The sequence below is a fragment of the Pinus tabuliformis genome, chromosome 4_2, assembly GCF_031772625.1.
Source record: "Pinus tabuliformis cultivar Carrire ecotype Pingquan chromosome 4_2, CPIR1, whole genome shotgun sequence".
NCBI lineage: Eukaryota > Viridiplantae > Streptophyta > Pinopsida > Pinales > Pinaceae > Pinus > Pinus tabuliformis.
The window spans coordinates 385794456-385808251 of record NC_142304.1 but is presented as its reverse complement, the minus strand read 5'-3'; positions in this window follow the sequence as shown (position 1 = coordinate 385808251).

Here is a 13796-nt window from a genome sequence, read left to right as displayed (position 1 = left end):
TGTGCAGCCAGTGAATGTGGAACAAAGGTCATTTCTGAAGTTTTTCAGCATTCTGAATCCATTTCTATAGCTCTTTTTTCCTTCTGAGACATTCTTCTCACTTTTTAGCTTCAGGGAAGCTTTCAAGGCCACGAGGGTCATTTCAGGGATTGAGCTGTTTGGGGGCTCTGTTCATCCGTTTTTGGTGATTCAAAAGCCTATGTCTACTATTTTCGACCTTCTGAGTCTAATGGAAGAGGTTTCAGAACCAATTGAGGTCATCTTCACCTAGAAATTCTCCATGCAAGTTTAAAGGGCCACGAGGGCCAATTGGGGAAAGTACTGTATAAGGTACAAAATTCATTGTTTAGTGTTTTGGGAAAGAGCATGTTTGGCTAATTCCTATCTTCTAATTTTGTATTTACAGTCAGATCTATCCTTTGAGACACCCTTATTCTTGTATTAGCCTTTGTAGCAATTTTAATACAAGAGGACAAGCCTATTTGGAGAGGTTTGGTCCAGCAGATGTAGCCCAAGGGGGGGGGGGGGGGTGTGAACTGCTTTATCATTTTGATGTCTTTATTTGCTGAAGATGATATGCTAAACAAAACTGATATAAAGTATTAAACAACAAATAAATATAACTTGCATACACACATAATCACCTGTTCAGTTGCAGAAAGTTACTTGTCTTTTTCCGTAAGACCTTAAACTTCAAGTATGTGTTTGTCAAAGAATTCTAAGTGTTTATTTTGTTATTTCTTTAGGCAGATCCTGTAGAGGGCCAGGTAGCCTCTAGAACTCATCCTGTTTTTAGAGGTGACATGTCCGGTGAATGCCCCTACAGTCTATCTCTGTATAAGAAATAAGAAGTTTATACATTTTTAGAGGTCATTTGGAATGTCTAGCTCACAGTTGAAATTATTGGAAATGGATACCTTGCACCCTTAAACAAGTACATTCCATTTTCAGATCATTGAGTGTAGGAGAACCATGCGATCTCCAACACTAAATCGACATAATACATGTACAAGCTCCCTCATCAATCACAGTCCGAAAGAAAGGTCCGTTTTTTATTAACACTGAAATCTAGAAAGCCATTTGATGAGGTAGGCGGGGTGTACTATTCTCTAAATCAAAGATTATTAGGTTTGAATCCTGAATATCAACAGCTCCTACAGCAAACAATAGTAATTTATGTTGTGCTGGGCATGGTTGCAGCACTTCCAAAGCCAACATTGCTGAAGGAGAAATAGCTAAGTCTTCAACAATGTTATAATTCTGAGCAGCTCTCGCATGTGGATTGAAGCTGATTTCCGAAGTATACCTTTAGCAGGTGGTTTGATTACTAAGTCAGGGTTAGGTTTTTCGATCTGTAGTGGATTAGAACTAGGAGGAGTTATAGTTGATGGGTTTGAATTAGCAGATTCTACTTCTTTACCACCAACAGGATTTTTACTACCATAATCTTGCGACCGCGTCACAATCCTGACATGAGACATCATCATAATGGGTTCTTCTGAGGCATTTGAGGAAGAACCAATCATCTTACTATCTTGATTAGGAAAAGGATCCTTCAAGACAGCAGGCATTTGAGAACCTTTGACGATTTTTGAAACGTCTGCTCAATGTGGGCAGCCTTTGGTAAAATGATCCTCGTCGAAAATGAGACAAGGATAGCGAGGTTTACGTTTCTCGTTAGTAGATTCATTTTTATCTATTATCTCTTATGAATTTCGTTTGTTTTTATTCTTCCCCTTCTTTTTACCACCGGATTTTGATTTGGCCATAGATGATTCTACGACATGGATATCGGTAGGAATTTCAGCGGAAGAGTCTCCTATCGGAGAATCTGGTCAATTTATAATAGGAGAAGATTTCTTCTTGCTGTTAGTACTAATTGAACCAATCATACCATCAGCGGCATGAGATCCAGAAGGAGCTGCAGTTATTTGTCCGTGTTTCGGAAGATCGGAGATTTTTTCATGTAAATTACCTGACTGCGTATAGACAAGGTCAAGGTACTGATCCTGAGAAATGACTTGCTCTTCAGTAACAACTCCTACCTTAGCTACATCTTTAGTGATTTTAGGTAACAATGATTTAACAAACCATTCCGCTAAAATTTGATCCGGAATAAAAATTTTCACTAAATGCCTTCTACATCACCATTCATGAATATGATCAGAAATATATGTGGATGTGGATTGTTTTAGTGAAGTTAACAATTCCGTGCCATTGTCGTATCTGACAGGAAACTGAAAATAAGTTAAGAAAGAAGTAGCTAATTGACTAAAATTATAAAAAGAGCCTCGTGGTAACTCAATGTACCATTTGGCAGCAAGACCAATCAGAGTTCGTTGAAAAAGATGTAAGTGAATTGAATCATCAATAATGGAATTAGATGCACACTAGAGGTGATAAGTCATCACATGATTTGACGGATCTTCTCTTGACTTACCCTCGAACTTTGGGATATCACTGGGCAACTTATTAGGCATTGGCGGCCAATACGGAAGATACTAAATCGGATCGTTCATAAGGTGCGACAAATCAGGTAAATCCAAAGTTGCAATAAAAGGTAACTAACAATTAGGGTCGCGAAAATCTTGGGTAACAAGACCAGCCCCAGGAGGAGGATATCCAGAATAACTGGGAATTAGATTTGCATTAGGAATATTATAACCTCCCGGAAAACTGGGATTAACCAGACCAAACTGGGGTTGTTGAGGCTGCTGATAAGTATAGCCAGGGTACGGTTGATATTGATAAAATGGGTTTTGTATAGTAGGACCGAATTCATACTGTCCCTGGTACAGTTGATAAGTAAATTGTGGTTGACTTGTGACAACCGTACTTGGACCAGCTTGTCTTGCAGACATCTGGACTGAAGTCTGAACTGTAGGTCCTGACTATGGTAAAGAGGCTTGAGGAGTTTGCACTGACGCAGGCATAATAGAAACCAGAGCTATTGATACTCCAGAAACAGGTGTGGTAGGTTGAACAGATGTTGCAGTAGTTGCAGCAGCAATTTGAGGCGAAGTTCGAGGTGAACTAGGTCCAGGCTGTTGAACTAAACCAGGTGCAAAGGTTTGAACAATAGGCTAGACATGTTGCTGGGTTGGACCAGAAACCAAAGGTTGTCCAAGTTGACTTGATAAATGCACATTAGGTTGCATATTCTGTTGAGTTTGAGATGGATCTCACACCATATTCATTCCGGGGTATGGACCCATAAAAGGTTGTGCATATGGAGGACCATAACCGGGTTGAACATAGGGCTGATAATTAAGCGGTACATTTCCAGCTCCTTGTACAAATGGTTGACCAGAAGGTGGTTGGAAACCTTGAGTTGGGTACTGACCTTGAGGTTGATAACCCTGAGGCACGTACTGAAACAGGGGTTGACCTTGAGGTATGTATTGAAACTGGGGTTGACCTTGAGGTATGTATTGAGTTTGGGGTAGACCTTGAGCTATGTACTATCCTGACAGTATGTATTGCCCTTGAGGTTGCCCCCCAGGCGGTAATTGACTACCTTGAGGTTGCCCCCCAGGCGATAATTGACTACGTGAAGGTTGCCCCCCAGGTGGTAACTGACTACCTTGAGGTTGCCCTCCAGGCGATAACTGACTACCTTGGAGTTCCCCCCAGGCAGTAACTGACTACCTTGAGGTTGTGGATTCGGAATACTACCAGAAATCATAAGGATTTCTTCTGCGCTCAACGATTGAGTTCCACACACAAACAATGAGTTCTCGTACTAAAAACACTAGTTAGTGATGAAATCCAACGTCGTAGAATTTTAATATAGAAAGGGCAGTTGGAACAGTTACCTCGACAACCTGCTTAATGAAACAAACTGGCACAAGTTTCTTCACAAAACCATCTTGAGTGAAGAGAACCCCTTAGAGATTCCAAGTGAGTCTAGTCGACGTCTGCTCCAGGTATAGCGAGACTCGTCCTTCACCATCACCTTAGGAAATAATCTTAAGTTTATGGACACTAAAGTTACCAGCATCAACCAATACAACTGGGGGAACAGTCTAAGATCCGATCTACGCGCAAGGGCAGAGTAACAAAGCTCAATCCCCTTGAAGGCTCCTCGACATGATCAATCTGAGGTTTACCAACAAGTGACCCCAGGCTCCTCGACAATGTAATTCGAGGTTTACTGTTTATAATATGTGAAAATCTTCTATCTTTCCCAATGAAACAGACTTGATTGTCTCAAAGGTTCGGACATGATCTCGTGATTGACTCCTTTAAGAGAAGCTTCTTGGAATGTATCAATTACAATTGGATTTATTTCCTACCGCAAGATATAGCTACTTGTTTGTTTTAACTATCTTGGAGAGTTAATTACTCCCTATTACAAGATACTAGCCTAAGCTATATTGGTGATAAGAGCCCTAGGAATAAAAAAGATTGCTAGATCAATTTTAATTAAGCATTACTTTTATGGGTTGTTCTTTAAGTCAATAGGTATGGAAATGAAACTTTGATGGTGTGAAGACTCGATTCCAAAAACACTAAAAAAATGCACCTAAAATGATAAAATTTTTGATTTTCTTTCAATGAATTTCTAGCTAAAAGAAAGAGTTCGAGAATGCAATTTTTTGAGAAACAAATCTTTTTTTCAACATGTAAATGAAAAGAAAATCTTTTGTCTTTTTCAATAAGAACTCAAAACGAGACTACTAATTATGCTCACAATAAATCCATTTCCTTTTTCAAACTCGAAACTACAAAAAACAATTTCTTTCAAAAGAGAACTACAAGTTCTAGAAAACACTCAAAACTACAAAACTAATCTTGAGATCTAAAAACTTCTAAAAATCTAATTGTATAAAAGCTTCAATTCTTTTTGAGGATGTTTTACTTAGTTTTTCAGTAAACTAAGGATCCATTCGTTCAGAATAACAAATCAATCAAAAACATCCAAATATGTTTTCTTTTATAAAAATGAAATTCAAAACTTATGACCAAGTTCGTTCAAAGATTTGCAAAGAGAAAAGTAAGTCTGTTTCTCACAAAGGACAGATTTCACAACCCAGTCAGACTCATCAAGAAGACAAAAAGACACCAGGGTAATCTAAGGTTTCTCAGGCTTCTGATCTTTGATTCACTACAGAGACCAAGTGAAAACCACTCCAGGCATGCAAAACTTCTAGAAAATCATCTAAAACAAAAATACCAATGGAACTCACTCACAAGAGATTTTTGACAGAACACATGCAGATCTGGGTAGACACTAAAAGTCGTAAATGAAACCTAAACTTAACTGGAAGAAAACATTTTTAGGTTTTTCAAAAAAAATTATAGGGTCCGCAGGCTTCTAGAAGAACCAGATGCAGTACCGCTCTGTGTACTAAAGGAAAAGTGTGAAGATGCCCGCACTGTCTGTAAAGAGAAAGTGCGGTCCCCTAAAAACTTTGGAAAAACAAAAAATAATCCAGATCCTAAAAACTACCCAACCCAACACACATCAAGCAAAAACCAGAAACGAGAACAAGTTTCTCAAGTCAAAGAAAAAGGAAAACCAAAAACCAAATTCAGTTCCCCAGTGGAGTCGCTAATTTGTTGGCTGGATAAATCGATTTTGTGAACAAGGCCGATCTCCCTAGTATCAAAAGATATCTAGCAACAAGCAGACAAACAAATCTATCTTTCTCTAAACATATGTGATTAATAAATAAAATCTATAGAGATTTTTAGACCCTACCTTAAGTCCAACGCTAGTTTGTAGCAGCCATCCTTCAATCGTCCAAAAGAGTTTCCTTTTGGGAACCTGTAATCACAAACAAACAAACATCAAATAACACCTGCATAGCTAATATCATAAATCATGTGCATTATGGTGATCAAGGAATCCATAAGATAAACCATAAAACAACAGCTTATTGAGAAAAACAAACTCATTTATATTAACTTTGAAGTAGAAGAACCTTACAACCTTTTCAGCCTTGATGTTGAAAAAGCACTTCCCAGGGTCTGAAACAAGAATCTCCTTTACTTTGACAAGCCTTACACTCTTCCAAATGAGAACAAAGAGGTATGTAATCTTTCCTCATAAAAGCTCAATTAAGAAGACTAAGTTCTAGCAGCATTTCACCTCAAAAATATTCAGCTTTAACCCTCTTAGTAACCAGCACAATGCTTCATTTTATAGTGCAGAGGAAGGAGGTTACAGTTACACCTATGAAGGGATAGAGTCCTTCTTCAAAGGGATAAGTTCCTCACATCAAGGGGTTAGCTTTTTAAGGTATGGGATGCATGAACCTTAAGGGAGCAAACTTGCCACCTCAAGATTCCTTTCAGAAACTTCTAGAAATGACTCAAAGTGAGTTTTTAAGAATATACTTGCGCCTTTTTAACTTTTACAGGGGTCTGCTTCCATAACACAGAGACAGAGTGGTCAGGTGTGCAGGAGACATGACCATTAGGTGCAGGACTGCAGGTAATGCTAAGAGAAAGTGCGGAACCAGAGTTTTAGAGACTTTTGACTCTCTTGTTTTCAAGGCTTGATATGAAGAGCTGAGGCTTAAGACTTGCAAAGGAGGAAGGTATGAGTGGTGATGGACTCACACAGATTGTAGAATGTCAAGGTGAACTTTTTTTGTGCAACACCTTGGCATCACAAATAAATTGTTAGGCATGGCACCCTTGGAACTTCAAGGGAAGTTCTTAAAGAGCACGACCAAACTTGACACCCTTGAAATCATTAAAAATAAATAAATTAATAAATATAATCAAGAAATGAAAACTAAGTAAGTTTACATCAAGGGTAAATGATGTTAAAAATCGAGGTAATTAAATAAAAAATAAAACTTGGGTTAAGAGGATCATAGGAAGAAATAAAATAGGTTACCTTAAAAACTCTGCCCTTCCCATATTGGAAAATATTAATTGTAAGGATAAAGATTAATCCTAAACTAATTAAACCTAATTAAGAGAAGAGGAAGGTGAATTAAAATAAGAATAATAAATTAAATTTAGAGAAATGTAGAGAACCTCCATGTGACAACAACCAACATAAGAATATCCATCTAAGAGATAACTTGAGCTAAATTAGGGAGTAGATAGGGGGATCAAATCTTGACTCATTAATTGAATTTAGTAATGAACACAAATTAAGGAATAAAGAGGGGGATAAAGAGGCAACTAGGAGAAGAAATAGGAATCTTGTTGAGATGAGGAAAATATTAGTTTTAAATTAAAATTTAAGTAAATAATGTTGTAAGACCCTTGATGAGACAGTGACACATGGGTGGGTGAATAATCAAGCTATTGAATTATAAATAATAATTAATTGTGCATGACATGCCAAGCGTCACCTATGAGGACTCCTATAAAAGAAGGGGCAAGCCATGGGATAAGGGACTTTTTTGGAGGAACCATATTGTTGGATGGATGAGATGATGTGAGAGCAGTGATTACGTAACTATAGTGAGTTGGGTGAGGTAGAGGATTTTAGAGAGGGGACTCTTGAGCCAAGGAGTGCTCTCCTCTACCAACTAGTGCATTCCTCCATTGTACAACCCCATTGCAGCTCGGGGGTCCGCGGGGAAGAAGAGTACCCAAGGAATAGGCTAGGAGGTTAACTGGTGGGTCATTGCATTCAAATCAAGTACGTCGTCATTCACTCACAGAGGTGATGGGCAGCAAGGGAATACCCGTAACAACAAAGCAAGTGGAGTCTCGTCTTCTGGTGAACACACATATGTGTTGCAATACTATTTTGATCTTAGTTAAATGTATGTAAATGTTATGATATGTTTCCTCAAATGAATTTCAGGAATATGTTAGACAATGCTGAATAAATTTGAATTCCTAATGTGTTTTTCTTCTGGTTGTATTTTGCTGTGATTTATTTAAAATAAAAATAAAAAATATATAGTATGGATGTGGTCCTTGCAACCATCTTCCCCGACTCCCTAAACTCCATAAAACGATGCCAACCTTGCCAACTATTCCCTGGAAATAAAAACCTTGCAGCTATGCCATTAAAAAATGTTGCCATCGATTCACCTTTCCAATAGTGGGTCTTAGACTTTATCAGTGAATTCAAAGACAATTCTTGCAGTGGGTATAGATGGATCCTCATGACAACTGGTTATTTCACCAAGTGGGTTGAAGCAATACCAACCAAGAAAGCAATTGACCAGGTAGTTATGGATTTCCTTAAGGATAAAATTATTACCAGGTTCATTGTTCCTGCCAAGATCATCACTGATAATGCCAAATCTTTTGACCCCATGGCTCTAACATCCTGTTGTGGTCACCAACAACCCCCCTCTTTGATTGGTATTAGCAATAACACCAAGCAAATGGGGACCCTTAACAAAAAATCCAAAAAAAAACATTTTATCAAAATTTTTGTATTTTGACTCCCTAAAGTTGTATCGCATCGCGAGAAGAGAGTGAAACGTTTTCCTATGCACATAATAAGCTGCGAAGAAGCAACGCGAAATTCATCACATCGCTTATATTGTGAAGTGCTCTTAAATGAAAAACTTAAGGAATCACCGACGGCCGATATGCGACGTCGCATATCGCAACATCGCATAAGAAGCACACAATGATTGGATGATTAAGTGCGATCTGCGATATTGCAATCTGCGATATTGCGATCTACGATTTGCGATCTGCGACGTTGCGATCTGCGATGAATGCGATCATCAATTCCTACGATGACACATCTTGACGACGCAATCCTCGATACTGTGATGCGAGTCGCAGAAATCACTCATCGCAAAATTTCCTCGACACAGTGTTCAAGGAAAGCTGTCTGTAGACCAAAATTGGGCGCGCGCCTTAAAAGAATTTAATGATTGTACGCCAAAGTATCCGAGAAGGATTGTGTTGTGTTTTTCGAAGAGTCAGTTCATTATGAGTGTCATGATTATGCATTCATTAGAGCTAAAGCTTTCATGTCAATCTTTTCATCATTACTCTTTTCCTTTGCGTAAACTGTAAGACAACAACTAACATAAATCAATGTGCAGGAAACATCTAAGGAAAAGGGGAAAGCGTCAATACTCGGAGAACAGAGAAGAGATGCCTTCGAAAACGAATGCCGCATGCAGCAGGACCGCGGATTCCAGAGTATCACTCAACAGATACTGATGGAAATAGACTATCCAAGACTCAGAGTCAAAGGCACACAAAAGCAGCATGTTTACAAAATATCCTGAAGCTTAGACTGGGTAAAGCAAAAAGAAAAACGCTAAAGAGGGAAAATGCACCAGAAAAGCCTGGAACAAAGAACGGAAGCAGTTTTCAATACAGAGAATTGTTCAGAGAGCAAAGTCCCTAACTTATTCAGTCATTCGCAAGGCCGGAAACCGAAATAGCAACAACACAATCGGTTTCAGAGAAATTTGGGTTATTACCAAGTATACACACAATGAATACACCAAGCCAGAGGAAAATATCTTCCAGTTTGTCAGAAAGCGGTGCCAGCTCTTGTTATTTCTATTTTCATAACTCAAACGAAAGGAGAAGACAACCAGCTGACTCTTCCCAGGCGAATGTTGCATTGCTTACAGCACTAAGGAGCAAATACAGAAACAGTTAGAAATTAGATTCAATTTTTAGAAATAAATTTGCTTTAGTAGAAGGGCAGTCATTTGAAACCGTGTCCTAAATTTATGTAATTAAGATTAATTAGTTAGCAGTGTTTAAACCCTTCTCAGGAATTTGGAGAAGGGTCCGGAAATTTGTCAAAAAACTTGTCCTCAGAACATGCACTTTTGCACCCTCGGAGGGGGTTTTTGGTGAATGGATGGATCGAGATTTATCAATGTTTGCATTTAATGTCTGCTACTGATGTTGCACTTTTGTACTCTTAGTAGATGTTAGAACAAGTAGAGATAAATCGTTATTGCTTGAAGCTTATGAGTGGAACCAGTCATAAATGGTACTTTTATCTCTTGACCAGTTTCTGCTTATATTCTTAAAGTGATATGCAGTTTTCAGTTGTTTGTATGTTAATGCATGAATGTGTGGGTTACCATTTGGCACTTCTGTACGTTGGAGTCATTTATTTGTGCTTGATATATGAATAACTTATTATGCGATATGCTATTCACAATTGTTTTGCTTAACTTTTTATGCAGAATGATCTTAATTGATTTCTATTCTTATGATAGCTGAATTATCTTTATTACCAGTTATTGTTCGAAATCTCTTTAGATCGCATAATAGAAGAAATACACCCCGGGTTAGCGTAGATTAGATGTGTTGTTTTTTTTATTAGATTACAATAGCATAGAGTTAGTTTAGAAGTTTGAATTAAATTAGATTAAAAGACTCCTAGATCAACATCATCCAACTCTACACACACACACACCCCTTAGATTGGGAAACTGGTTCCATTATCCCCAGTCGGACCCGCTATACCAAACGGATAAGGAGCTGCCAACCAAGGTTTGGACCGGGTGGGTATCCCCCTTGTTGTCAACCCGATTTTCGGGGCTTCAACATATTTGGCGCTAGAAGGAGGGCCCGAACTATGAATGGCACCTAAATCAAAATATAAATACCATTCTGAGAGTAAATCGCCCTCATCAACTCCCCCGACTTCCCCAGTACGTTTAAATCCAGAGTCAGAAGTCGCTCGAGTATCAACCACTGCTACATACCCTAATATTTCAGACCAACTTATCATTGAACCCCCTGAAGTTCAAACTCTGATTCGCAAACTCCAGGGATTTTCTATTTTTACTCAGAAGTCTGATAAATCTCAAAGCAGCGTGACTTCGCAGTACAATCCTGCTCATCGCCTGACCAGATTAAAGAGTGAAAAATTTGGCATCCAGCCAACTGAATTCCCTCTCCCCACCAGGAAAAGAGCAAGGAAAACACCACCAGAGTCTGACAGTGAGACTCTTTCATCTACGTCGTCCATCTCAACTCCCTCACCGCGAAGTCAGCCACCCACATCTTCATTCCAAACCACTCATCCATCTTCCACAACCCCTCCTCTTCAATCATCAAGGATCATAGTATCTTCATCTTCCCAGCATCAGGGATCATTCTCTGCACTTTCATTTACTAGCAGCTCAACGATGGCCCAGTCTCCATGGAACAATCCTGGGGCAGTTTTAATGCCTCCACCCTTGAGCCCAATACCGACCCATCCTGAGAAATGGCTACCCAAATTCAATACAGAAGTAGGCATGCTAGCTGAAGAGCATATTAATAATTTCATGCTTTCTGTTAATCTCAACGGAGTTACCAACGAGGATGCTATCGTCCGGATTTTTCCCTACACAATGCAAGGAACAGCCGGGTCATGGTACTTTTCATTACCTTCCGAGTCTATCACAAGTTGGGACATTTTTCAAAGTCAATTCCTTACCAAATTTGGTGATGACAGATCAACGGCGATGTTAATCAATGACCTATCCAATCTTAAAGCCGAGGCTAGAGAACCCATCAAAGATTTCAATTTACGGTTCAATAAAATCCTCAACAAAATTCCTGTTGCTTCCCAGCCCAGCGAAGAAGTGAGATGTGAATGGTATATTACGGCCTTACCATCGAACTTGGCAATATTCGTGGATAGGGCAAATAAGACAACCTTAGTTGAAAACTTGACAGAGGCGATAGCAGTAGAGAAACGCGTCGTAGCTCTGGAAAAAAGATCTGTGATAGAGGAACGCAAATCTAAGAAAGTCTCCTACAAGGAAGACCCCAAGAAGAAACAATCGAAAGATCCTTTCGATTTGGAAGGATTACAAAAAGTGTTAAAAACCATGTCCAATGAGATGATTGACATAAAAAAACAAGTGGCAGAAACTTCTTCGAAAAAGCCCTACAGAGCTTTTAAAAGAAATCCTTTAATGGAGGTGAAACCACCCAACGTTATCTCAAACGTCAAATCCGAAGAAGAAGAAGAAGAAGAGAATACCACTGAAGGGCAGACCGATGACGAAGAAGTTGTGGAACTACAAGGAATGTGGGATTTCATCCTCCCGCAAGAAGAAGATCAAGAAGCATTTCCGGTTAGCACACGAAGCAAAAATCAACTTGATCCTCCCCAAACTACCCCTAAGCAGAAGGGTGCAAGCCCTGCAGCAAAAGATAAAGTCGCAACAAAGAAAACAACCGCTAAAGCGACTCAATCTAGCCCAGTCCAATCAAATCAAACACCTCCATCAAGAACACTGATTGTGTCGGATGAAATGGAGTACAACATTATTGATTACATGAAAAAGACTAGGGCTAATATCACTCTTTATGAGTTGAGCAAATTGAAACATCAACAGAAGATAATGATGAAAGAATTACATGCCGTGCCTACTACATCTTTGCCTACAGCTGTAGCTTCCCACAACACGGGAAAACCTCCAACCAACACGATCAATAAGGTTGACCCAAATGACATCGCCTTGATTGGAGGAAGATCAAGGTCTCACACTCCCCCTTTTCTTCTCACTTATGAAATTTTCAACAAAAACGTGCACAACTGTTTGGTAGATTCTGGTGCTTCAACGAATATTTTACCCAGATCAATATGTGCCAAGTTGAATGTTCAACCGCAAAAATCCGCAGTGCGCATAGTTCAGCTTGATCGATCCCAAGTCGAAGTGATTGGTGAACTTAATCAAGTGACCATAAGATTGTCGTCTAACCCGAAGGTATGTCAGGTTATTGACATTCTAGTAGCTGATATCCCTGAATTCTATGGTTTAATTCTTAGCAGGGATTGGTTCGAAAAACTCCATGGATATTTCTCAACCGACTAGTCGCACATGTGGTTACTCTACAATGGTAAACCGAATCAAATAAAGGTTGAACGAGAACTACACCAGAAGTACATAGTGACGAAATTGGAGGGAGAAAATGAAGCAATAGCATACAACAACAGTATCATAGGCAATTACTCGATAGATTCTTTCCTCGGCAATTTCAATGCTCATACCTCACCTTACTTAGAAAATTCAGTTTTGTCCCAAGTCGAAAATTTTTCCCAAACTGATAACTCGAAGTGTGTTAATTTTTTAGATAACCCCGTAAATACATCTTTGTTTTGGAAATTATATTTTGATGGCTCTAAATCTAACGAGGGAGCAGGAGCAGGATGCGTTCTGATTAGCCCAGACGGAAATAAGACCATGCTTACGTGCAGACTTGAATTCGATTGCACAAACAATACAGCGGAATACGAGGCCTTGGTGCAAGGCCTATACAAAGAAATCGGGTTGAACGTTAAGTACCTTCAAGTCTTCGGAGACTCTGAGATTGTCGTCAAACAGGTACGTAACACCATACATTGCCTATCAGGTCATTTGAAGCACTATCAATCTTTAGTACAAGATCTGACTGCACATTTCATAGCATTCAATATTTCGTCAATCCCAAGACTCCAAAATGCGAGCGCAGACCTGTTAGCTAACGTGGCCTCTAGACTTATTCCCTCCGAAGATTTTAGTCCAGATAGATTCTCAATAGAATTAATCTTTAGACCGTCCATCCCTGACAACATTACGAACTGGAGAGTATTCAATGACGATCCAGACATTGTAAATTTCCTCACTTCTGAAGGATCCTACTCAAATCAAATAATTGACGAAGACCATCATGATCACCAAATACAACAAAATAGCACTGATAATGCTATACCTAAATCGGTGGTTAAGTTAGAAGACTTATATGATTTGAAAAGTCAGTTTAAAAGGTCTACCAATTCTAAGCTCTACAGTTCGACTCTGAACTACGAATCAGTAAACCTAGGAACCGATGAGAAACCACAAAACGTTAATCTAGGCCACGGCTTAGCCCCTGATGAAAAATTAGCATATATCCGT